The sequence below is a fragment of the Manis javanica genome, chromosome 15, assembly GCF_040802235.1.
Source record: "Manis javanica isolate MJ-LG chromosome 15, MJ_LKY, whole genome shotgun sequence".
Lineage (NCBI taxonomy): Eukaryota > Metazoa > Chordata > Mammalia > Pholidota > Manidae > Manis > Manis javanica.
Genome location: NC_133170.1, coordinates 22522147 through 22546091, shown reverse-complemented (window position 1 = coordinate 22546091; position 23945 = coordinate 22522147). Strand labels below are relative to the sequence as shown.

Sequence of the window (23945 nt, the reverse complement as noted above, 5' to 3'; positions counted from 1 at the left end):
GAAGACGGGGTCATGGTGGGGAAGGCAGGGACCTAGGGGTCTTATAGGAAACTGAGGGCTACATCCCTTTAGGGGAGACATTGGGGAGCTTAGAGTCTGGAGCCCAAGCCTCAGTGTCCAAGGCCACAGGATCCCTAACGGCGATGGCAAGACTCGTGACCGGGAACGCTTTGCCATTTGCAAAGTGCTTCGACATCCATTGCCTGCTTTGGCGCTCACAGCCACCCTCAGGGGGAGACATGGCAAGGGCCAGCGCACAGAGGCAGCTGAGGGAAGTTAAACACCCGCACGTGGACCTGGAGCCCCCTATCCCAATCTGGACACTCTTGGTCCACTCCTGCCCACCACGTCCGTGCCGAGCAACACCATCCTCAGGGGCATCGTGTAGCTGGGCCCTCCAGCCGGAGAGACAGGCTGTCTCAGGTGGGCAGGGCCGGCTGTCAGAAGCTCACCTTTCAGAGATCCACTTCTTTTTTTATACTTTTTCTTTCCATTTCGCTCCAAGTGATGCTGCGGGACCAAAAACATGACAGGCTGGGACCAAGTCTCATTCACCTCCATAGACAAGCTGCAGAGGCTTGGTGTCTATACACAGGACTTCCTACATTTACCTCACAGGCCCGGAGGTGTCCTGTCCTTGTACTCATTTTTAACATAGATAAGAACATTTTCCCTTTTCCTTCCTTGGAGAGTGTAAAGAAGGATTTTCTGTGTGGGACCCGCCCTGGCTTTCTTGCGTCAGTGTATTTCTCTCCTCAAGAAACACACACGTGCTCAGACCTACAGGCCCCTCTGAGCTCCGTCAGGCCGCACTCTGCCTCCCGAAGCCAACGCCCCACTGCAGACACTGCGGGCTCAGCACTGCCCTCGGGTCAGCCTGGACGAAGCCTGGTCCTAGACCCCTGCCCCAGGAAGGCAGCTGGTAAATCAGTGCTCAGGGGCCTGTCCTCCTGCAGACATCAGATTCTTAGGATCTGGGCCTCAGCCGCTGGCCACTGGGTTTGGGATTTTGGCCTGGAGCCCTTTAGCCACCTGGCCCCCATCTAGGATCTTTGGCTAGATCCTCCTGCCAGAACTCGTGCCTGGCCTGGCTTATGCCTAGAAGGAGGATCTTGTATTCTTTCCTGAGAAGAGATGATCTCTTCTTTCCCATCCCAGGAGCCTCTACAGCTGACTCCAAAAAGCAGAAGTAAAGATAGAAAAGAGAGAACGACATCCTGGTAAGTCTGGGCCATGGATTTCTTACCTTCCTGATGTTTCCATGTTTTTTAGATGGTGGTGGTGAGGATGGATCACTTGCGAAGAAGGGGAGTAATAGAAGGTAGAGCCCCAGTCCCCACAGGATGCCTACAATGGTGTTAGGCACCCAGGAAGTGGAGCTGGAGCTCAGCCAGGTAGCTAGGCTTTCCAGACATAGGAGAGGACTCTCCATCATCTGAATCGCACTCCTGCCCTCAGGCAACTGACCTCTGGGCCTGTGCTTGGGCACAGCACAGCAGGCCCACATCACAGAGCAGTGGCTTTGTCACAAACGATTCCTGAGGGCGGAGGAGGGGACAGAGGAGGAGCAGGCGGAACCACAGCCCCTCCCCCACCATCCAGTCCCACAGGGCTCTGCACCCTACTGGGCCTTGTAGGTTCCTTCTTTCCAACTCTATTCACTCTGTCAGGGAGACCTTAGCCACTTTTCCTGTCATCCAGACATTATCTGGTCCCCACATTCCTTTTTTTTTTATTAAGGTATCATTGATACACACTCTTATGAACATTTCACGTGAAAAACAATGTGTTTACTACATTCACCCAAGTTATCGAGTCCCCACCCCATACCCCATTGCAGTCACTGCCCATCGGTGTAGTAAGGTGCCACAGGGTGACTACTTGTGTTCTCTCTGCTACACTCTCTTCTCCGTGAACCCCCACACCACATGTACTAATCATATTACCCGTTAATCTCCTTCTCCCTCCCTCCCCCCATTCCCCTTTGCTGACCACTAGTTCCTTCTTTGGTGTCTGTGAGTCTGCTGCTGTTTTGTTCTTTCAGTTGTGCTTTGTTGTTATACTCCACAAATGAGGGAAATCCTTTGGTATTTATCTTTCTCTGCCTGCTTATTTCACTGAGTATGATACCCTCTAGCTCCATCCATGTTGTAGCAAATGGTAAGATTTGTTTCTTTCTTATGGCTGAATAGTATTCCATTGTGTATATGTACCACATCTTCTTTAGCCATTCATCTGCTGAAGGACACTTAGGTCACTTCCATATCTTGGCTATTGTAAATAGTGCTGCAATAAACATTGGGGTGCATGTGTTCTTTTTGTATCTGAGAACTTGTTGTCTTTGGGTGAATTCTTATGAGTGGAATTCCCAGGTCAAATGGCATTTCTATTTTTAGTTTTTTGAGGAACTCCATATTGCTCTTCCACAATGGTTGAACTAATTTACATTCCCACCAGCAGTGTAGGAGGGCTCTCCTTTCTCCACATCCTCTCCAGCACTTGCTGTTCCTTGTCTTTTGGATGTTGGCCATCCTAACCATTGTGAGGTGAAAGCTCTTTGTGGTTTTAATTTGCATTTCCCTGATAATTAGTGATATGGAGCATCTTTTCATGTGCCTGCTGGTCATCTGCCTTTCTTTTTCAGAGAAGTGTGTGTTCATATCCTCTGCCCATTTTTTAATCAGGTTATTTGCTTTTTGGGTGTTGAGGCATGTGAGTTCTTTATACAGTTTGAATGTTAACCCCTTTTTGGCTATGTCATTTACAAATATATCCTCCTATACTGTAGGATGTCTTTTTGTCCTACTGATGGTGTCCTTTGCTGTACAGAAGCCTTTTAGCTTGATGTAGGCTCATTTGTTAGTTTTGGCTTTTGTTCCCCTTGCCTGAGGAGATGCATTCAGGGTAAAGTTGCTCATGTTTATATTCAAGAGATTTTTACCTATATTTTCTTCTAAGAGTTTTATGGTTTCATGACTTACATTCAGGTCTCTGATCCATTTCAAGTTTACTTTTGTATATGGGGTTAGCCAATTATCTGGTTTTATTCTCTTGCATGTAGCTGTCCAATTTTGCCAACACCAGCTGTTGAAGAGGCTGTCATTTCCCCATTGTATATCCATGGCTCCTTTATCATATTTTAATTGACCATATATGTATTCTTAGGTTTATATCTGGACTCTCTAGTCTGTTCCATTGGTCTGTGGGTCTGTTCTTGTGCCAGTACCAAATTGTCCTGTTTATAGTGGCTTTGTAGTAGAGCTTGAAGTCGGAGAGCATAATCTCCCCTGCTTTATTCTTCTTCCTCAGGATTGCTTTGGCTGTTTGGGGTCTTTTGTGGCTCTATTTGAATTTCGTGGCTCCATTGTCATTTTGACATCCAATAATTTATTCAAGAGGTGCCTCGGTTTAAAAATAATGACCAAGCACCTTCCTCTCCTCTCCGTAATAAGTAACCTAAGAGAGATTCAAAGGATATTGCATATCTAAACCCAGAATTGAAATAAAATGGAATCAACTATGATTGTCTTCTCGTAAGGATAGGGGATAGAAAGAGCAATTAAGTTGAATTATAGTAAAACAAAACAATACGTATTTTTCCATACCTGAGTCTGTGGCCTAAGAATTATACTGCTCTATATAATGCAAGAATTATATTTAAGTAGATAGCTATCATCTAACAAACTCAATAATGTATGTGTATAATATTGAATATATATAATGAATATGATGTATTATATAACAGTATATAATATTGAATTGTAATATTAACATTAAATATTAATATTACATTGAAAAAGATATTGTAGGTCTAAAGCAGTGTTTCTCAAACTAAGATCAAGATTGGTATCAACTAGAGAGCTTTAAAATACATGGATGCAGAGGTTTCCTCCCCAAAGTTTCTGGTTTAATTGGTTGAGGTGTGGCCTGGGCATCAGGGCTTTTGCAGAGAGTGACTAACCCCCGGCTCTTACTGAGCCCACCCTCTAGAAGTAGGCCTCTGGGGCTGAGTTAGGCTTACGAGGACATGTGTGCATTGAGGAACTCTCAGGATGACATTAGAACCCTTCCTTCTGAAAAAGGCAAAAAGTCCTTTATGCCCCCCACGCCTCTTCCCTCCTTCCTCAGACTCTGGCACATACAGAGATGGCTGAGTAACCAGGAAGCTGCTTCTAATTAGTCTGGAGCCTTTAGGAGCCATTTCTTTGTCTGCTTCTCAAAAGGGAGGCTGTTGGAAAATACAATTACATGAAAAGATCACCCTGGAGTGGGAACAGGTGTGAACATGCTGATTTCTTCCTCCTCTTTCTTCTCCTGCAGTGCCTCTGAGAGTCAGCCCAGGTAAGAATAAGACATTTCAAAAAATGAAAATAAAAAACACCTGAGTTCCTGTAGAGAAACCTTTCCAGAGCAAGGATGTGCACAGCAGGGGCTCTGTGGGAGTGTGGTTCAGAGAGATGCACGACAGCCGTGTGCCAACACCACCACAGGTAAAACGCCTTCGCACATGTCTTGAAAGATGATTCCAAGGCCGGTCTTGTCTCTCCTGTGGCCCGCCTTGGCCCCAGGAAGTCAGTCCTCCAGCCCTCAGGAGCTCCGCTGTCCTCTTCTGCCTCTCTTGCTCCGCCCTCTCCCCACAGGAGTGGTTCAGTCTGATTTGTCCTACTTCTAAAAAGGAGTCTCAAAAACAGGACAAGCCCCACTCAGCCTGGTGCTGGTGCTTCCGGTAGCCAGCAGCAGCTCACCCAGCGGGGCCACCCCTGGCAGGCCTCGTGGGACTCTGCTGCCCAGGTTCCAGCTGTGCCGCCTATGCCTGGGTGGGCGCCTGTGCCCAGGCCAGCCCTGGAGGCAGGGGGGAGCCTTTGCTAGGAGCCCAACATAGTGCTAGAGCTGCAGGGAGAAGCAGGCACTGGCCCATACATTTCAACAAAATAGCTGGGGACAGATACGGTTTTTTAGATTATTAAAAATATTTATTCCAGCCAGATTCCCTTTCCTGTATTAAAAAGAAAACGTGAATGGACAAATTCAGAGACCAGAAACTGGGTTAAACCAATTCCCAAGTCCTTATCAAATAAGGTATCAATAAAGGAAAAGATATTTTGGACCTTAAAATTAAGAAAGCCTATACAAAACTTCTATGGGAGAAAAGAGAAAAAAAGAAGAAACCCACCACCAAAATTAAGTCTGAATGACTGTGTACATTCTACAGTCTCATTAAACTGTAAAGCACATAAAACTGAACTATTTAATATATTTCTCCATGAACTTTTTGTGAAATTCTGATCGCAGTGTATCATTTACAAATCTTTTGTCTTTCTTCTGATCATCTACACCTTTTGCACAGTTCTTGAAAACAACATCATCATCCCACCTCAGGAAAAAAGGAAATAGAATGCTTTTATAATGTTTGTTTCCGGAAACAAGAACAGCATGCAAACTGCAAAACTTAGTCATTACACAGGAAGATACTCAACATGTACATCATTTGATGTGCTGATTGCACCCAAAAGAGTAAAAATAATTCTTAATAGGTTGTAATCTTGCTTTATAATAGTAGAAAGGCAATATCTATTTAGAACATACATTCTTTGTACATGCATGCCAGAAGAAACTGCACATGGAAAATAAAGGATAGGGGCACCTTTGGAAATATTGTTAGTAAAGTCATCATTGGTATAGTACACAGAAATATGAAAAGCTGAGCACAACTAGGTCAAATATGATCTGCATATTAAGACATATTTTGACCTCCAAATGATTCTATCTACATCCAAAAAAGGCAGAAAAACTATATAGTTTAATATTAATATAAACATAATCTGAATAGATTTTTCTATGACCACTCTCTCAACCCACTCCCAATAAACTTTTAGCTTCTCCTTCTCAACACCAAAACTGCTCTCCCATGTGGCTAAGGCGAGTGGCCAGTTCACGGTACTCATTTTACCAGCCCTGTCGTCAGTATTTGACCTAGATCATCACTCCAGGCCTCTTCCAGTGTTTTGTTTCATTGGCTTCCAACATGCCAGTCTTTTCTGGTTCTTCTCCTCCTCACTAACTGCTCCTCCTCATTCTAGTTTTTTTCATCAAAATCCAATCAATCAGCACTTACTAAACACCTCATACTACCAGGCACAGTTCCAGGCATTGATTGCTAATCATTTACTCAATCTCTAAATATTATCCCAGGCTGTTCTCTGACTTCTCTACCTAAAGCTATTCCCTAGTGATCTCATCTAATTTCATGGCTTTGAAAAACTTCTATAAATTGACAACTCCCAAATCCATCATCTCCAACTTGGACTACTCAACATTTCCACAAAAACATACATAACATCCTAAACTTATCATGTCTTAAAGATGTCACCTCCCCTGCCTCCAACAGTAGTTTACTTTCCTCCCCATCTCAATCCTTTCAATTGCTTAGGTAAATACCTTGAAGTCTGGTCTCTGATAAAACGTCACCTTCCCAGCAAATCCTTCCTTGACTATTCTGTTGCCTCTGCGTGGAGGCTGTAAGTTTTTATAGCATATGGGCCATTGTTAAGGACTCAAAGTTTACCACGAATGAGTTAGGAAGCCACTGGATACTTCAGAGCAAGGTTGTGACCTTTCATTTTAAATGGATCACAATGCTGCTGCTAAAAAAAACTGTGGGTAGGGAGGGAGAAGGTAGTGGGGGTGCAAGCAGACGACTGAGAGGTACTGCATCACCCCAGAGGGAGAAGGTAGCAGTGGTGGTGAGAAATAGGTATGGTTTCAAAGGAAAGCCTACGGGGTTCCTTGATCACATATAAAATAACCAACCTGCCTCCTATTCAGCACCTCCTATAAGCTTTTTTGCTATACTTTTCTATGTATTACTTTTTGAAGTACTACATAAAATATTTATTGTTTTATATTCTCCCTCTTCAGCTTTCTACTTCACTCTTCCAAACACACGTGGTATAGAAAAGAGTTCACACATCAGGCCTAAGACTGTTATTCTTAGGCTGCTCACGAGGTTGCCCCGTGGCTGGCATTTGCGAACCTGGATTTCAGGAATCTTCTGTCATTGTGCCTAGACTATCTGTACAAATATGGACTATGCAGAACACCTGCTTCCCTTCTGGGAGTCTGGACTTTGGTATGTGCTGTGCAGACGTTGCCTACCAGACTAGCCCTAGTGAAAACCTCAGGCACTGAGTCTCTAATGTACACTCTCTGGGCAGAAAACACCTCACTGTACTTGCACTGCTGGGGTCAAGAATTTGTGCAACACTTTACAAAAGGGACAGAACATAAGGAAGTGCACACATGGATTCTTCTGGTATCTTTTCCCCTTATGATATAACTGTGTATTTTTACCACATTAGCCATGAGTACAACCATATGCTGAGCCCGAGGCCTAGTGTGAGTCTCTGAATTTGAAGGGTAATCTTAGGGATCCCTGACATATACACCTAAAATGTAAGCTTTGTAAGGTCAAGGGCTCAGTGCCTTGGTCTGTCCCTAGTGTTTTGAATAATACCTCGTACATAGCTGGCTATTGTAAATCTCTATTGAAAATAAGTTTATTCTCTTTCATTTTCCTTCTTCCATTATTGCAAGTCTGATAGAGAAGAGTTATCAGTGGAAGGTGGGATTACAGAACATAGTTTGCAATAAAACTCTTAATCTTTATATATATATATATTTCCAACCCATTGGTGTAGAGTACCTTCTTTTAACTTTGAAATTGGCCTGAGGCTGGGATGGGCCTGCAAGTTAAGGAGAGGGTTTCCACTCAGAATGTTTTCCATATAAATTCTTTCTTCTTCAGCTTTCTGTTCTTGTTCCTGTCAATGACAGGGGAAGATGCCTATTTATTCTGTTAACTCTGGGGTCAATCTTTTTCCATAGTTAATATTTAAAAAGACAGGATTTTATGAAGAAGGGATAAGCTTCCGGGTAGGTTTATTTGCTTTTCAGACATATCAGAAAAGTTTCGCTCATCAAAATAGATTGGTATTTTTATTATAAATATTTCATGCTTGTCATCATACATTCCTTAGGCTCTTCTGACTTTGAAATTCTATGATGCATATTTAAATCATTTTCCTTCCAGAAGTACATACAAAATTGCCTATTTTAAGAGTACACCACTAAATGTATTCTAATAATTTAAGAACATACTGACCATTAAACACACATTTAGTAAAGCTATTACCTCAATTTTTTAAAGAAGAGTTATACATAATTGTGATTAAAAATTATTTCATTTTGAACTATTAACAATGTAAATTTTCATCTCCAGGATTGGTGACAAGTTATTATTGACTAAGAACTAGCTCCTAAAATAAGACAACTACCATGTAAAAGATCATATTCAGGTAACATACATTTCTACTAAGTTAGCTGACATTTATCCATTTTGTTCTTATGATTATTACTATTTTTGTACCTTTCATCCATCATCATCCATAAGCTTGTCTTTCTTCACTTTAATTTTAGCATTACCTTTTTAAGCTCAAATTATCCTTAGTTTCATTTTTAGAATTAGGAATACAAAATGTCTAAAATCCTTAGCATAACTTCTAGACCTACCTGATTCCATGCTATTTTAAACCAAAGATAAATCCCACCTTGCTGTGTTTTGGGGATGACAGAAATTGATGAATTAGTAGATCAAGGAAGAAAAAGAGACTCTGGATTTAAAATGAATTTAATATAATAGAACACTTGGAAAAATAACCTAATTTTCCATATAGATTAATGATACAAGATTTTCACATCTAAATGTAAACAATGGATTTCATTTTTGTGAGGCCAAATAACTGGGAGATGAGAAGATACAATTTTCAGGGAAATATACAGTAAAATTCCTTTAGGTCACTGCTCAAACCTTCAATAACAAAGTCTGGAACAATCATCATAGATTAAGAATAGACAGCTTTATAAAAACTATGTTTATTTCTAACAAATTATATTGATGATGAAAGTGAAAAGACATTTTTCTGAGATGCTAGAAAAACAGACACTCAAGTACACAACATATCCAAACTTATAAAATAATGTGTGTGCTGTAATAAGGTTCTAGACATTTTCTATTTGGTGTATTATTTCCTTTAGAGTTCCTGTTACAGCACTGGAAAAAAAAGGAGCCAACCCTTTCCATATTCAAGTACCAGGATCACTAGGCTTCATGAACATATAAACTAGTGGCCAGATGGCCTGCAGGTTTTTGAACTACCTATTTTTGTAAATAAAATTTTCCTGGAACATAGTCATACCCATTCATTCAGGCATTGCCTTCCACTGCTTCTGTGCAACAAGCAGAACTGAACAGCTCAGAGAGACTGTGTGGCCTGCAAACCTGCAAAAAATATTTACCATCTGGCTTTTTAAAGTGTCTTGGCCCCTGACATAGACTGACGGGTTTGAAATGTTATTTTGGTTATAACTCAAAAGTCAACCACTAGAAAACCAGAACAGGGACCAAAAACTAAGACTCATTCAACCCCAAGAAACACCAACACATTGTTTACAAAGAGATTAGATAAAACTCACAAAATTGCAAAACCTTTCTAAAAGTGTTTATCCTCCCTAAGGGTTGCCCAAATACATTTAAATCGCTTCTCATATGTATGCAGAGCTGTTAGGCAAGCAAAAAGGATTTGGAATAGAACAACTGCCCTTCAGATTTGTCACAGGTAAATGAAACAAGGAAATGAAAGAGTACAGTGGGGCCACGATGGGTTCAAAGAGCTGTAGTAGAGCTGGAGACCACGGCGTGCTTCCCTTAGAGTGGTGTGGTGGGGAGTCCTGGACAGCAGAAGATGCCCCAAATAGGAAGGAATCAGATACAGATAATCTTATGCACATGTTATTTGTATTTTACCCTAGTGCTGAGGAAAGCCATTCAAATGTTAGTGAAGTACACATTGAAAATCACAGTCAAATTGTAAAGATTTCTGTGACTGCAATAGGAGTTTCAGAAGAATATAAAACTTGAAGGATTGCTGCATTCTTAAAATTTTTGATAATGAAATTTATGAAACAAAAGTCTTGTCTTTATCATCTCTTCTTCAATATTTGATTTAAGAAATCTTGAACCTAATCAATGCAATAACGGTGACGTTCTTTCCAGGGATGCACATCTCTTAAAAATGGTAGTAGTTTTCTCCATGATGTTGCCAGTTGTTTGAACAAGTGGACATTTCCAAAATGTTAGAATATAACTGATGCTTTCCATCAGTGCAAATCACATCCAGTAAATTCACATAAGCAAACCTATCCACTACAAAAACATTTTTTGAGTTTTACATTACAGACTGTAAGCACTTAAATTTTGTGTTAGAATAAAGTTAATAGTTCATCTCATTGAAAACATTTTGGTCGTCGAGATTCATAAGATGCATATTGGGAAACAAATTTTGTTTTTAAAATCACAGAATTAGAAGACTGATGGACAGTGATGGACAGACTGATGAACAGTGACTACAATGAGGTATGGTGGGGGGACTCGATAATATGGATGAATGTAGTAACCATATTGTTTTTCATGTGAAACCTTCATAAGAGTGTATATCAGTAATACCTTAATTTTAAAAAATTATAATAAAAAAATAAAATACATAGGATAAAAAAAAGAAGTGTATCAGGAAGCATAGCCAATACATATAACTGTTAAAATTATCAATAAAGTATTCTTTCTGTTCAAAATGAAAATGAATATGCATACATTTGTTAAAAGGTTTGTTTCAGAAATTCGATAAAGAGAAATACATAAGTAAAGTCATAAATAGATATCCACCCAATAATCATCATTGGTGCCTTGTCAAAGTATTTCATTCAACCTTAGGTCATTATTGATAGTGTCATCATTTTGAGTGTATAAATTTTACCTATGTGATTACATGAGGAATACTCTTTGACATGCAAGTAGATTTGATTCATATCCCCTCACATGTATCCAGTTACAGGTATCAAGCAAAATAGTTAATACATAGTTCTCGCCTCTTTCCTAATAAAATTATGACTCAGAGTCTCTTCTGAAATTACCTGTTTTGTTTGCTTTCTTGTTGGAGGAGATATTTTCTGAACATTCTTTTGCTTGGAATGACTTCTGAGTCACTGAAGATAATTCAGAAAGGTCAATTTTAAACTGAAATAGAAAATAATTTGACATTCTTATATGCAGGATCCTGTACTAAATTTGGAAATAAAAAATGATTAATGAAACATCACTGGCTTCAAGGAGTTCAAAAGTAATGAATTCATAAACAAAAATAAAATAACAATATAACTATGATAAGTTCATTCAGCAATTGATCACAGAGAGGGAAATTTTATTCTGGTAACAGTGTGAGAAACTTTTTCATAGAGAAAGATTTTTAAAAGGCATTTCTGGTAAAGGAAACATGAGAACAAACGGTATTTAGTAAGGTTCATGATGTGCTTAAAAATGGACAATAATTTGATGTTTCTAAGAAATCATTTTCATTCTATGCAGAGAATATCATACACGGTCAAGGAATTGAACTGATCAAAAAATGTATTCTCTTTAACAGATTTCATTATGTGAGTAACGGAAAAGCTGATTTCTATTTTACATACTCACTTAAACTTCATGGCTAAGATTCCAACAGGCAAATGATTCACTGAATCACTGCAACGAATTTCCATGAAAATCGAGTAGAAAGATCTGTAAAGAGATGATTAAACCTTGTGATATCAGCTTCTAAATGTTTACTCAGAGTTCTGCTTCTGTTTTAAGTTAGTCACTGTGGGGTAAATGGAAGTTTCCACCCAGAATTTCCGCCTGGCTTCCATAGTGGTCTGCAGATGAGGGACCTTTTACGTGCAATAGGCCACAGCAGGATGGCAGCCAGGGCAGGGGGTGGAGCAAAAAACAGCCATTCTCTCCTCCCCTCTGTTCCAGGTACCTAACTGGTCTGGTATCCGCCAGCCACCAGGGGCCTGCTGGAGGGGCGGTCAGGAGAAGCGAGCAGGTGCTGTGGCTCGAGGGTTGGATGGAGCAGGCTTGCTGGAGATGGAGGAGTTGGGAGCGCATCAGGGGAAGCCCAGCAAGGGACTGAGCTTGGAGCAGTAAAACCCTTTAACCCAACCTGCCCTTCCCCTTGCCCTTCTTCAGTTTCACCAGATTCATAGGGAGCTTGCCCTGGGAAGGAACTGCCTTACTCCCGGAGCTACAGTCCAGCACAACAACACAGCTCACATACAAACGCAGGGAAAAGAGAGGTAAGCTACAAAGTCGTATCTCATCTTGAGTGAATGAGACAGTTGAATTAAAAAAGCAATCAGGTGATGGATTCTAAGAGGTAACAAGCCCTGCTTCTGTAGAAAGAAGGGACACATACTGTACTTCACCTCTAGCAAAGCATAGAAGAAAGAGTGGCAGCCATGAAATCGGTGAAAAGTTGAATACACTCCAAAGCTAAGAGCAGGCTATCATGAGACTGGAATCCCGTGTAGCCATAGACGAATGGAAGTTCACACACACTTGCCAATTACTCTGTTGGCTTCCACTGGGTGTTCCTGGAAAGATAAGAAAAGTTCAGAAGACCTGAGAGACCCCCTTCTGTGGCATGGGTCTACAGGGTCTGTCAAAGTTTGGGTTTAGTGGGAAGATCTGGAGTCCATCCCTGTTCTGGGCCATGTATGAGTAAAAGATGGTAAATGTCTGGACTAAAGGGACAAACATAAAACCCAGCTGGTACCCTGGCTGTCCTGACTCCAGGACTGATAGACAGCTGCCGCTGAGGAGAGAGTAATAAATGCTTCCCCACCATCCCTCTCCCTCCCCCCCCCCCCACCCCCGGTTCATCCATTCCTGGGAGAGTTCAGCTGCTACTGGGGGAAAAGTAGAAAGCTAACCTGCCCTGTACCCTGCAACGACAGTCGGTAAAAGCACCTGCTTCTAGAAAAGGATCAGAAAGCCAGCTTGAAATGGTAAGGCAAAGGACCTCAGCTCAAGAGGAAGGAAACTGCTTCACACATGAGGTACCAGTACAGGACAGATACCACAGAGGGAGGGACGGAAACCCCCTTGCCTGAGCAATAAACCCTGCGCTTAGTAAGACACATTTAAAAAAAACAATGCATTCAAGACCAGATCTGGGGATGGATTAGTTGTAACTTTTAGACAGAAAATTTGAAATAACAATGGTTGATAGATAAAGGCATCTGATGGGAAAATGGAAACTGGCATAGACATACGGAGCATTTCAGTAGAGATACGAAATTTATAAGAAGCATAAGATGGAAATGCTCTGAATAAAAAATAACAATGTTATCACAGATGAATAATTTGCTCCACAGACTTGTCTGTAGACTCCATAGAGCAGATAAAATGATTTTACCTCTCTGGTCTTTGAGACCTCTGCTCCAAAAGTTGACTCTTTATAAATCTCTCTTCTTAACCTCATTAACTTCGATTTATTGAATTTGCATTCTGCAGAGTATTCAATAATATTATCTAAGTGCACTTATCAGAATGGAATCAGTGAAAACCATTGGACCTGTGGTAAGCCTGGATTCATTTGACTGAATTCCATTCTTTCACTTCAAACATCAAATGTGTGCAAAACATTTATGTAATCATGATAGCACATTCATAAATGTGTGACTGTTCCCAAACCCTACCTCCAGAGAACGATGTCCTTACTCACATTATTTTTACTCCTTTTTTCCCAATATCTAAAGAAAAATCTTTTTATTCCAGTTTGATTTCCAGGTTTTCTGTCATTTTATTTCAGAAAATGAATATTTTTAAAAGCTTAAGTGAAATTTTAAAAAGCAAAAAATGAAAGTTCATCTCCATAATAAAGAACTCAGGCTATGTGGACAGAAGTAGGGATTTAAGAGCCTCAGAAATGTGATGTTACTCAAATTAAGAAGATACGCAGGGTCAGTTTTTAGAGAACATTTATCCTGTAAGATAAGTGGGCAACAGGGAAAAGAAATCAATTGTGAGAAAGATTGTTATGGTTTATGAATACAATCCCCTGCCAAGCATATATAAATTCACAGTTCCTTTGCAAATTCTTGTATTTGTCTTGTTTTGCTATTTCAGATGTGTCTCTAAGCAAAATCGGGCCCTGCCATTTCAATCAGATGGTTTGCTTAAGCAGGATTTATAGGGATATACTGACAATACCCTTTCATTATCCACCTTCAGCCTAGATTTAATCATTACACCATCTCTGCTTAGGCATGCCATTTTACTAAGACTGCAGAACACTTGGACTAATGGTAGAAAGAAATGTTTAAGAAGGATGGATTAGACTTAAGCCATGAGAATATTAGTAATACATCAATAACATGAAGCAAAAATCAAGAAACTAATAAAAAAGTAGAAATTAAAATTTTTCAGAGAATTCTCAGTTCAGAGATGGATGTTTCAGGTGGAGAAACCCATTTATGACATTAGGAGAGTTATTGCATTGAAACAATCTTGAAAGCACACTCATGTAGTGAATGACTATAGTATCAGATTCATTCCAGGCTCCATAAGCCTCTTTACTTGAATGATAGACTGACTTCTAACACTTACAGGCTCTCATGTCGTGAACATGCCATTTAACCATCATGACTGTTTACATTTGTATATTGGCTATAAGGACGACACTTACCTTGTGGAATTCTTTCGGTATTGATTTCTACATGTGAAAGCATTTTAGAAACTGAAAAACTAAACGTTTTTACACTTCCTTCACTCATTACTGAAAGGCAGAGAGGCAAGAAAAATGAATGGAAGAACATATTTTTCAATTCATGTAAATTCTGGAATCAGCAAGTAAAATTGGTGTTGAATAAAATAGTGCTAGGAATGACTCAAATTACTAGTGACGAAAATATAATTCAAATGCAAAAACATTTTAAGAAGGGAAAAAACATGGTTTTATTTTTCAGGTTAACAAGTTGGTGTGACATGTCACTTTGGTCTCTTTAATGTTGTCTATTAACTACAAATCTACAAACTGATTTATAGTCATTCATTGAAAAATTCAATATAAATTGTCATTCAATTTAAATGTAAGCGATAAGTCATTCAATATACATTGATTAATCAGTCATTCACTGATAAGTAAAAAAGGAAAAGATGATCTGACTGCTTTCTTGGATGGCATAGGATGAAATTTATCTACAGCCTGGCAAGCAAGTGCCACGAGCCTCTGCAGCCTCACCTGCTCCCTCCTTTTTTCAGTCTTACCTTTCATTTCTCCCATTTCCATGTCCCTTAATTCCATCGATACCCCTATTCTTTTCAACATAATATAGGTCTTTCCACCTGAGTGTTTCACTCAAATTCTTTCTCTGGTATATTTTCCTGCTATATTTGCTCATTATAATTTTAGTATATTCAATCTGTAAATCAAATTCTACCACCTTTACTAAAACTCCCGGATCCTTCAATAACAATCTTTTCATCCAATTTTTCTCATGATTTTTTATTTGTCACCCTTCCATCAATTAGCTCCTCTTATCTTGCTTTCATTGATGCCTCCCCACGGTATTGTGACCCCCTCGATTTGTCTAATTAACCTTTGTTATTGCCATTATTGTTTATTCAATTTCTCCATGCCATTTAACAAGCAATTAAATGCATCTTCAAAGCTAATGTTTAGTGAATTAATTAAGTTCTATTTCAGGAGGAATTTGGAAAACATTTTTTGTGATTGAAACATTTTAGAAATTTGAAAGAAATTAATGTGAAATTGCTTTACTCTTTTACTAGAAGATAATATACCCAAGCTCTTCATAATCAAAAAACACATCCTATGGGTGGATTAATTATGCTTTTCCCAGGTTGAATTTTGTATTTCCTTATTGGTTTTCTTTAAGCCGCTATTTCATATCACTTAACAATTTCTAGGATTCATAAAGTGTTATATCAAATAATAACAGTGATAATAATACAATTCCTAAATGTAAATAATAATTAGAATAACTTATTTAAAATTATATATATAAATCAAATATACCTGATTTCCCTCCTACACCTCTCATCTTCAATACTTTCTCCTTTCTTTTCCTATGTTCTTTCCCTAACTTGTTACTCATATGTTATTTGGAAGAAAATATATATATACACCTGCATATTGATACAGCAATCTGTCTTTGAGTTTTGTTTCTTTCTATTTAATTTCCTTCAACTTTCTGAAAAAACACATGCTGAGAAATTGAATGAATATCTGAGAAATTATAAATATCTAGTTTATAGAAGAAAATGTCTGAACTTTTGCAGAGTGTGCATATATATCCTGGGAAGAAGCAGATCATAACTCTTATGATGGAAGTTTCAATACTTAGAGCCCAGAAGAGAAGCCAAGAAAGGCTGATAATGTCTTGTCCTGTGAGAGACTGATATGTGAGCACAGAATTCAAGGGCATACTCTTCCCAGCCACACAGGAAACTGCTCTACTGCTGCTCATTTGAGCTCTGTATCACCTCTAGATTGGGCATGTCATCGACTAGTCTTACCTGAAGTTACACAATATGTCTAACACATTCACACTGATACACAAACAATTTCACTAACCTTTGCATTATCACAGACATAATTTAATTCATTATTGCTTATTAGGAAAGTAGCTTCAAATGTTTTAATTATTTTTAATGTGCTTTGTTACAGATCATAGTCAGTGAATATTCTGGAAATATTATTCCTTAAAGACACTTCTGTGATATTTCTTTATGAACTCTTTCAGTTCTAGAGTAGGTACCATTTTTCAGCACGAGGTAGTATATATGGAACTTTTCTCAGGACACCGCAGAACTTACTGTTAGTGGGCTGTCAGGTCACAAATCATTCTTGATTATCAGTCATGGCCACTAAAAACAAAAAATGAAACAATGAAACCTAATCAGTGAATGATTTGTGTAAAATTGTTCATGTAAAATCAGTTTCTCAGTTTCATTTTTTGTGTGATAGGAAACACTTAAAACAGTTTGACAATTCTTACATTGCTTTAGCTTAGGGTAAATTTTGTGTTTATTTTTTGCCTTCCTTTAACGTTTTCAAAAGTTTTTATCTAATTAATCTATCATGTTGACACTGTTAAGTAAAGCTTTAAAGAATCTATCCTAAAGATACTCACATGCTATTTTGTGATGATACACATGTGTCTGTATATTTGTATATACATACACATATGTATATACACAGATACATAACACATATATGTATTTATATGTATATATATACATAACTGTATACCATTATTGAATAAGAATTGTCCATGTGGCCTATTATGATATTCCTTCCAGCTCACATCTCTCTCCACACTCAAACTTATGTTCTGCTTTAGTATGGTTTAGTCACACTTTAAAATGTAATGTAATCTTACTGATGTCCCCAATACATATACATAGCACTTTTAACTATTCTCATGTAGCAATAAAAAAATAGTGCACATATGTTAATGTTTCATTATTAAGAATAAAATTCATGTCCTGTAATATAAACTTTCTTGGTATCTAGTATAGTTATCAAGCAGGCCATAGGTAGTCAGAATATATTGAAAGATATTACTTTGCTTATTCAAACCTATTGTAGTGGTAATTGTATTTTTAAAATGTCCTTCAAGATATACTATAAAATATTTCAAATGTTCCTGTTAAATTATTTTCAAATTAAACTGAATATAATCTAAAGACTTTTTCTGCAGAACAGCTTCTAAATATGTTATTCTGGTTAACACTACCAGTAGGGACACTTATGTAGTGATAACTTAATACCCTGAGTTTTTTAAAGAAAGTATCATTAATAATTACTTTCTCAGAATAAAATGTGTATGGAGTCATATCTTGCTTATGCTTATATGGCTTTGTCTTTTTTTAGCACGATATAGTGAGAGAACCCTAAGTCTTTGATAATATCTTAAAGCTTCCTATGATATCCCTCAAGCCATGTAAGGATTTAGCCAATTACAAACTTAGAACAGTCCACACAAGGCTGTCCTCACTTCTGACACCAGGTGCTAAGCGTAGGGGGTTTCCCAAACCACCCCCCAGGTTTAATAATTTGCTTCAAGGCCTCACAGGACTCACTGGAAACTATTACACTGATGTTTACAGTTTATTACAGGGAAAAGATATAGATGAGAATCAGCCAAAGGAGGAGGTGCAGAGGGTGGAGTCTGGCAAAGTACCAAAGGCGTAGAGCTTCTGTTTTCCTGTCTCTGTGGAGTCAAGGACAGGTTATTTTCCCTACGTCCACACGTGACAATACTCATAGAGTATTGCCAGCCCAGGGAGCTGACCAGAGCCTTGGTGCTGAGTTTTTATGGAGGTTTAGTCATGTACTGCCAGTGTGGCTAACCCTTAGGTCCCAGACCTCTGGAGGCAGAACTGATAACCATATGGCCCTGGGTCCTCAGGCAAACAAAGATGCTCCTGTCAGGCACGATATTCCAAAGGCCTGTAGATCACCTCCCATCATTAAGACTGCTAATACAAGTATAAACTTTTTTTAAAGCCTCAAGAAAAAAGTCTTTCTAGTTATGTGCAATGTGACAAAATTCAAAATACTCTCACAGAAAGAAGCTCTGTAAGCCCAAATATCCTAATATAAATTAATGAAAAGAGTTGCACAAAAACCTTCAAAGTAAGTTGTCAGCCTTCTTTCCCATAGGTATATCAGAAGAACCCAAATCATGGGTTCTGGATTCCGATTTCTAAGATGTAACATTGAACCCACATACAAATTAAATAAAGAGCAAGCTTTCACTGCCCAACCCCCCATTCACTATCGCTGTGTCTATAATGGTGAGAAAGGAAAAGCATGTGGTAGTAGAGATATAGAGGGCAATGCTTAAGTACAGCAACCATGTAATAGATCTGGACAGAATGAGAAGCAAAGAGGAAAAGCCTAGAAATAGGAAGGTGGTCCTCTACTGCCTCCCTCTTACCGAAAACAGTAGCACTGAAGCAGCTTCTCAGGAAATTTAATTTGGTATCACCACAGCTATAGACCAAGGGGAGTATGGCTATAGGCCTGCCACACTTAAAAGCAAACATTCAAACCATGGCTTTTCTATGCAGAACAGTACTACTGCTAACTAAAGCAATCCTAGGAGACTGGCATTCCTCTTACTTATACAGAATAAGTAATTTATGACCTCTATACTAGATATAAAATCAGATATTAAAGGACATCTGATCTAAATCACAGGAGTATATAACTCTAGAATGGTTCTCAAACTGGACTTGCAGATCCCCGAGTGATGTATTCTTAGGGGTATGAGTGCTGTGGAAGAATTTTTAATTGTAGGGTTTTTCTATCAATAATTAAATAAATTGATTAGAAAGTCTAAAATTAGGACAATCCATTTATAATCCCAGTATTACCATGAAACTTCAAGAACTGCAGTGGTTTTAATTACAACCCAACTGGCACCAAACAGAGTCTCTGTGTCTAGAACTTCATACATAAATGATGTGCACGGTGACTGGGAGCCAAGTGAGCATCACAGCTCATTCTCTAGAACGTTTCACTGCAGCTCAAACAGAGCAAGGCAGTCACAGAACAACGATCAGACTCCTCAGAACAGAGGTTACTGCCAAACTAAAAGCCTGTGTCAAGGCAGCCAGTAATTGACACTTTACCAGGACTTAACTATGTGCCAAGAACTGCCCTAAGCACTTTATATGGATCCTATCAATTAATCTCCTCAAAAACTATATAAGGTAGGTACTATTTGCAAAAGGAATTAATTTTCCTAAGGACATAGAGTGAATAAATTCTGAGGTGGGATTTGAATATAGGTGCTCTTGTGTCCATACTTTACTATCAACCCTTCTCCATGACTAACCACCTCAATTAAAAACACAGCACCCTGTCATCGGAAAAGCCATAAGCCCTGGTTGATCTCATGAAATCCCTCTTCCAAACCCATCAGCCAGCCTGGAAAGACTGCCAACAGCTTCTCTGCACCCTGTTCACAACGGAAGAGAGGAGGCATCCAGGGTCCTTGGGGTGCATGGGCTGAAATCGCTGTCCCTGAGTAGCACCCCGAGCGGGACTTCACACCCTTGAGGGACAGCACCAGATCCGCCGATATAGGATGCCTTCCTCCAGGCGGTCAAAGCCAGGTCCCAAAAGCCTATGAACATGACCCAAGTATCTTCAATCACTCAACAACCAGGACAGTCTCTGTCAGCTGCCCTGAAAGACAGAGAGATGACCAAAAGGCAGAGAAAAGCTGGCCGCCAAGGGGGGCAAAGCCTAGGACACCCCTAGCCAGGGACCAATGTGCTTACCATGATGAGAAGGGGCCTTGGAAAAACGAATGTCCCAACCAAGACAAAGCCCCACAGCCCAGTCGCTGCCGGGAGGAGCAAAGGCCCATTAGTCTGGCAGGAACAGACTCAGACTGACAAGGACCGGACTCTGGATGGTCCCATCTTCATTACACCTTTCAGGCTCCCCCGTCTCGCACCGGCATCTGAAGGGCGCCTGCTCCTAGCCGAGGGCACAGTCTGGCTGCTGGTCTGGGGGCGAGTGGATCCACTGGTTCTGGAGTTGGCAGGGAGGCTGATAGTGGCAGGGTTTCTGGGACCAGGGGGCTAGGTGCTGACAGTCCTGGGGTCGCATAAGGTGGGGACAAGATTGGCTCTTCCTCTGGGTCATCAGCAAAAATTTGTGGAGGCTCAGGCTTCTGTTGATTCTTTGTGGGCTGCTTTGTTGAGGTGACTAAGACCCTACTTTGTCCCTGCCTGTTGCAAGCGAATCACAAGTCACTTCATTAGTGTAAATTCAGATATGGTTGAAAGCGGTTTATTATGGAATAATGGAAGATGCTCTTTCACTCTCATCACTCAGGAAATTACAAAGGTTTTAGGAACTCTGTGTCAAGAACCAGGGAGCAAGACCAGATATACATTTCTTAGTACTTCACAGTATCACAGATAATATATATTTACAAACTGTTGTATGCATTTTCAGTTCTAAGTAGAAAGAATGTCTGAATCTCCATTCAGAATGTGTTAAATAACCAGTTATTACTAGAATTGTAATTCAAAGATTTCAAATATATGGAAAAAAAGCTTGAAATCTTTGAAAAGTGTGAGTCCTAAGAATGTGAGCCTCCACTGGAATAATGAACAGTGGTTTGTAAGTTTCTTGTGCCTGCCAAAGTCGGTGGCTCAGAGACAGTGTGTATGTCCCTATGTCTATACCAAGGCAAAAGGCCAAAAAGTGTTTAGACATAAAATTATGTGCTGAAAGTTATTTTATGGATAGGGGACTGTTTACTTCCATGACACTTGAGCATAAACGTGTTATTTCTGGGAGGGGCTAAAAGTTTTCCTTTTCCACTTATTTCATTTTCTGTAATCTCATGGTTTAGATATTTTCTCTTTATGGCAGTGCTTCTGGATGTGGGCTGTACTGACCATGATGCCGGGGTTCGTGTTCGCGGAGCTGAAGAATGAACTTTGCAAACACTCAAGGCAGGAGAGCAAAGGAGAGGCTTTTATTTAGAGAGAAAGCGAGAGGACAGAGCTCCTGCCTCAGGCCAGGAGGGGACAAGAGTGCCCTGGGGTGGTGCATTGTCTAGGGGTTTTATAGGCGGTTGAGAGACAAAGGGCTAGGGATGTACGCCTGCTAAGTGGTCCCAAAATGTTTACCTTTGAAGAAACACTAAGTTTCTTATTAGTTTTCCTGGTTATTTACAAAAATTTTACTGCTCTGATTTCCTCCCAGGATAGCAGCTTCCTGGTCTGGAAGCATATCACTCAAGGCTGCCTGCTTTGCTCCCAAGGTGAGCTGAGTTTTTGTCTGTTTGCTAAAGAGTATGTTAATAACAAATTAGGTTTTAAAATGCAATCTAATTTTCAAGATGGAATCCTTCCTGATTTTACTATGTTGTTTTGCACTTGCTTGCTTGCTACATTGCCCAAGTTGCAAATCATTTGTTTAGGGCTGGAGGAAGAAAAGCAGTACCTGGGCAAAGTCAGAAAAACAAGCTGGGCCCCCCAGCAGGCCAAAGCAAATCCCACAATGGATTATCTTGCTTTGTTTTTTCCAGAGGCCCTCATCCTACATTATCTAAGCACATGGTCCCTGTCCCAGCCAGACATAAAAACAAACTTGCAAAGCTCAGAAAGCTTCCTTTTTAGGACATGACCTATAAGATGAGCTCTTCAGGGCAAATAGGAGTTTCCTAGAGGGGGAAGTAAATCGGAAAAGCTTAGCAGGCAAGAGAAATAGCATCTGCACATTTCCTGAGCCAGGAAAAGAACCTTGTTTCATGGAGGAATTTATTTTTAGTCTTAAATTAAGAAAATTAATTTATTTGTGCATCCATAACTAGGTAGTTCAGTGGCAGAATTTGGATAGATGTTCAGAAAGTGGTTTTACTTTCCCCCCAAAGGTTGACAGATTAAAACAAGATCAGTTTAAAGTCTGATGACATGTGGTGGTGGTCATGGTGTCTTACTCTCTTCTTGCCTTAGCGCCTACAAATCAGCATATGGTAAGGACTTGCCTGTTTGCCGAAAGAATGGTGCTGAAATTGCTGAGTCCATAATGAAAGAAGCACTATGGGTCATGAGAAGTGTGGGACAATTTCAGGATGCATTCAGGAAGGAAAGACTCATAGCAACTGGAGTTTGAGTTGGATCTTACAGAAGAATACTTAGAGATGCCCAAATATTTGTACTCTTCCCTGAGTCAAGTAGTTAATAGCAGGAGCAAGGGAGAAGTTAGGAAGGTGAAAGCAGTGCGCACTCACAGGCAGGTTATCAGAATTCAAGGTAATACTCATGGCATTTAATTTGTAATTTGTTACATAATCATACACACACAGGGAGGACAAACCTATCGTATCAAGCTCTTATTTCTGTTATTCATTTAACATACAGAGGTTAAACGCTTGCTACATTATCCTGACATTAGAGAACATTGGAATTAAATGGTTCTACAATCAGAAAAGGGCACTTTTATTACTATGTTATATTCTCTCACACTCCTGAGTGGTAAAGTACACGAAACCCTCCATTTTCAGATTAAACCAACCACTTGGGTTTGCAGATATTGGAACCTATATTCCTAAATGGTTATGGTGGGTTCTGGAGGGGGTTTAGAAAATGCCACAAGAAATTAGGTTCAGCTTTCAGGAAACACATGAAATAAAAATATGTTATATATTGGTGAAAGAAAACCTGAAAGACTCTTTGATTTTCATAAGGAGTGTTCTAGAATAACTTACACTTTTTCACACCATGATTTTAATATAAGCTGCAGAAAAATCAGTCGTAATGGAGCCATCTGAAAAAAGCAGAGGAAGCGAGGGACATAAGAGTTAAGGTGAGAACTCAAGTGATGGAGGTCTTAAAAGTGGGAACCAGTGGGGAAGAATTCACAAAGCTCTCAGGTCCACATAATGAATATATGAAGGTATATTTTAGTCTTTAGGTCATTTATTTGATGCATAGTCATTTGGCTATGAAAAGGAGAGGAGAGGAGGGCAGAGGAAGGGAGGGAGCAGTGGAGGGAAGAGGGGAGATGAGGAAAGAGAGAGGAGAGGAGGGGAAGGGAAGGGAGAGGAGGGGAAGGGAAGGGAGAGGAGGGAAGGGGGAGGAGAGGAGGGGAAGGGAAGGGAGAGGAGGGAATAGGAGGGAAGGGGAGGGGGAAGAAATTCTCTCCATGGACATGTGACATTCAGCATTCCTACCAGCAATGTATGCAAATGTCTATTTCCCCTCAACTTCATCAAACTTCTGAATTTTTGACAGATGAGAAATAGAACCTCATTGTAATTTTAGTCTGAATTTTTCTTATGATGATTGCAGTCGATTTTCTTAGTTTAAGGGCCATTTTTATATCTTTTCATGTGAAATAACTCTTTGAAAGCTTTGCCATTTTTTCCTAGAGAAATTTTGTTCTTTTGTCTGAATTATAAACATTGTTTGTATATTAAGGGTATAGTCCTTTATTTGTAATATATATTAT

General features: G+C 39.6%; 1 long non-coding RNA gene across 1 annotated transcript; it reads right to left on the bottom strand.

Moving 5' to 3' along the window:
* Nucleotides 1–4951: 4951 nt before the first annotated feature.
* Nucleotides 4952–13401, bottom strand: LOC140846459 (uncharacterized). The gene is made up of 6 exons (XR_012125557.1): nucleotides 12862–13401; nucleotides 12355–12522; nucleotides 11585–11668; nucleotides 11026–11128; nucleotides 7703–7820; nucleotides 4952–5374 (listed from the first exon to the last, which is right to left on the bottom strand). It is a non-coding gene; the product is annotated as an uncharacterized lncRNA (long non-coding RNA).
* Between the last annotated feature and the right edge of the window lie 10544 nt (nucleotides 13402–23945).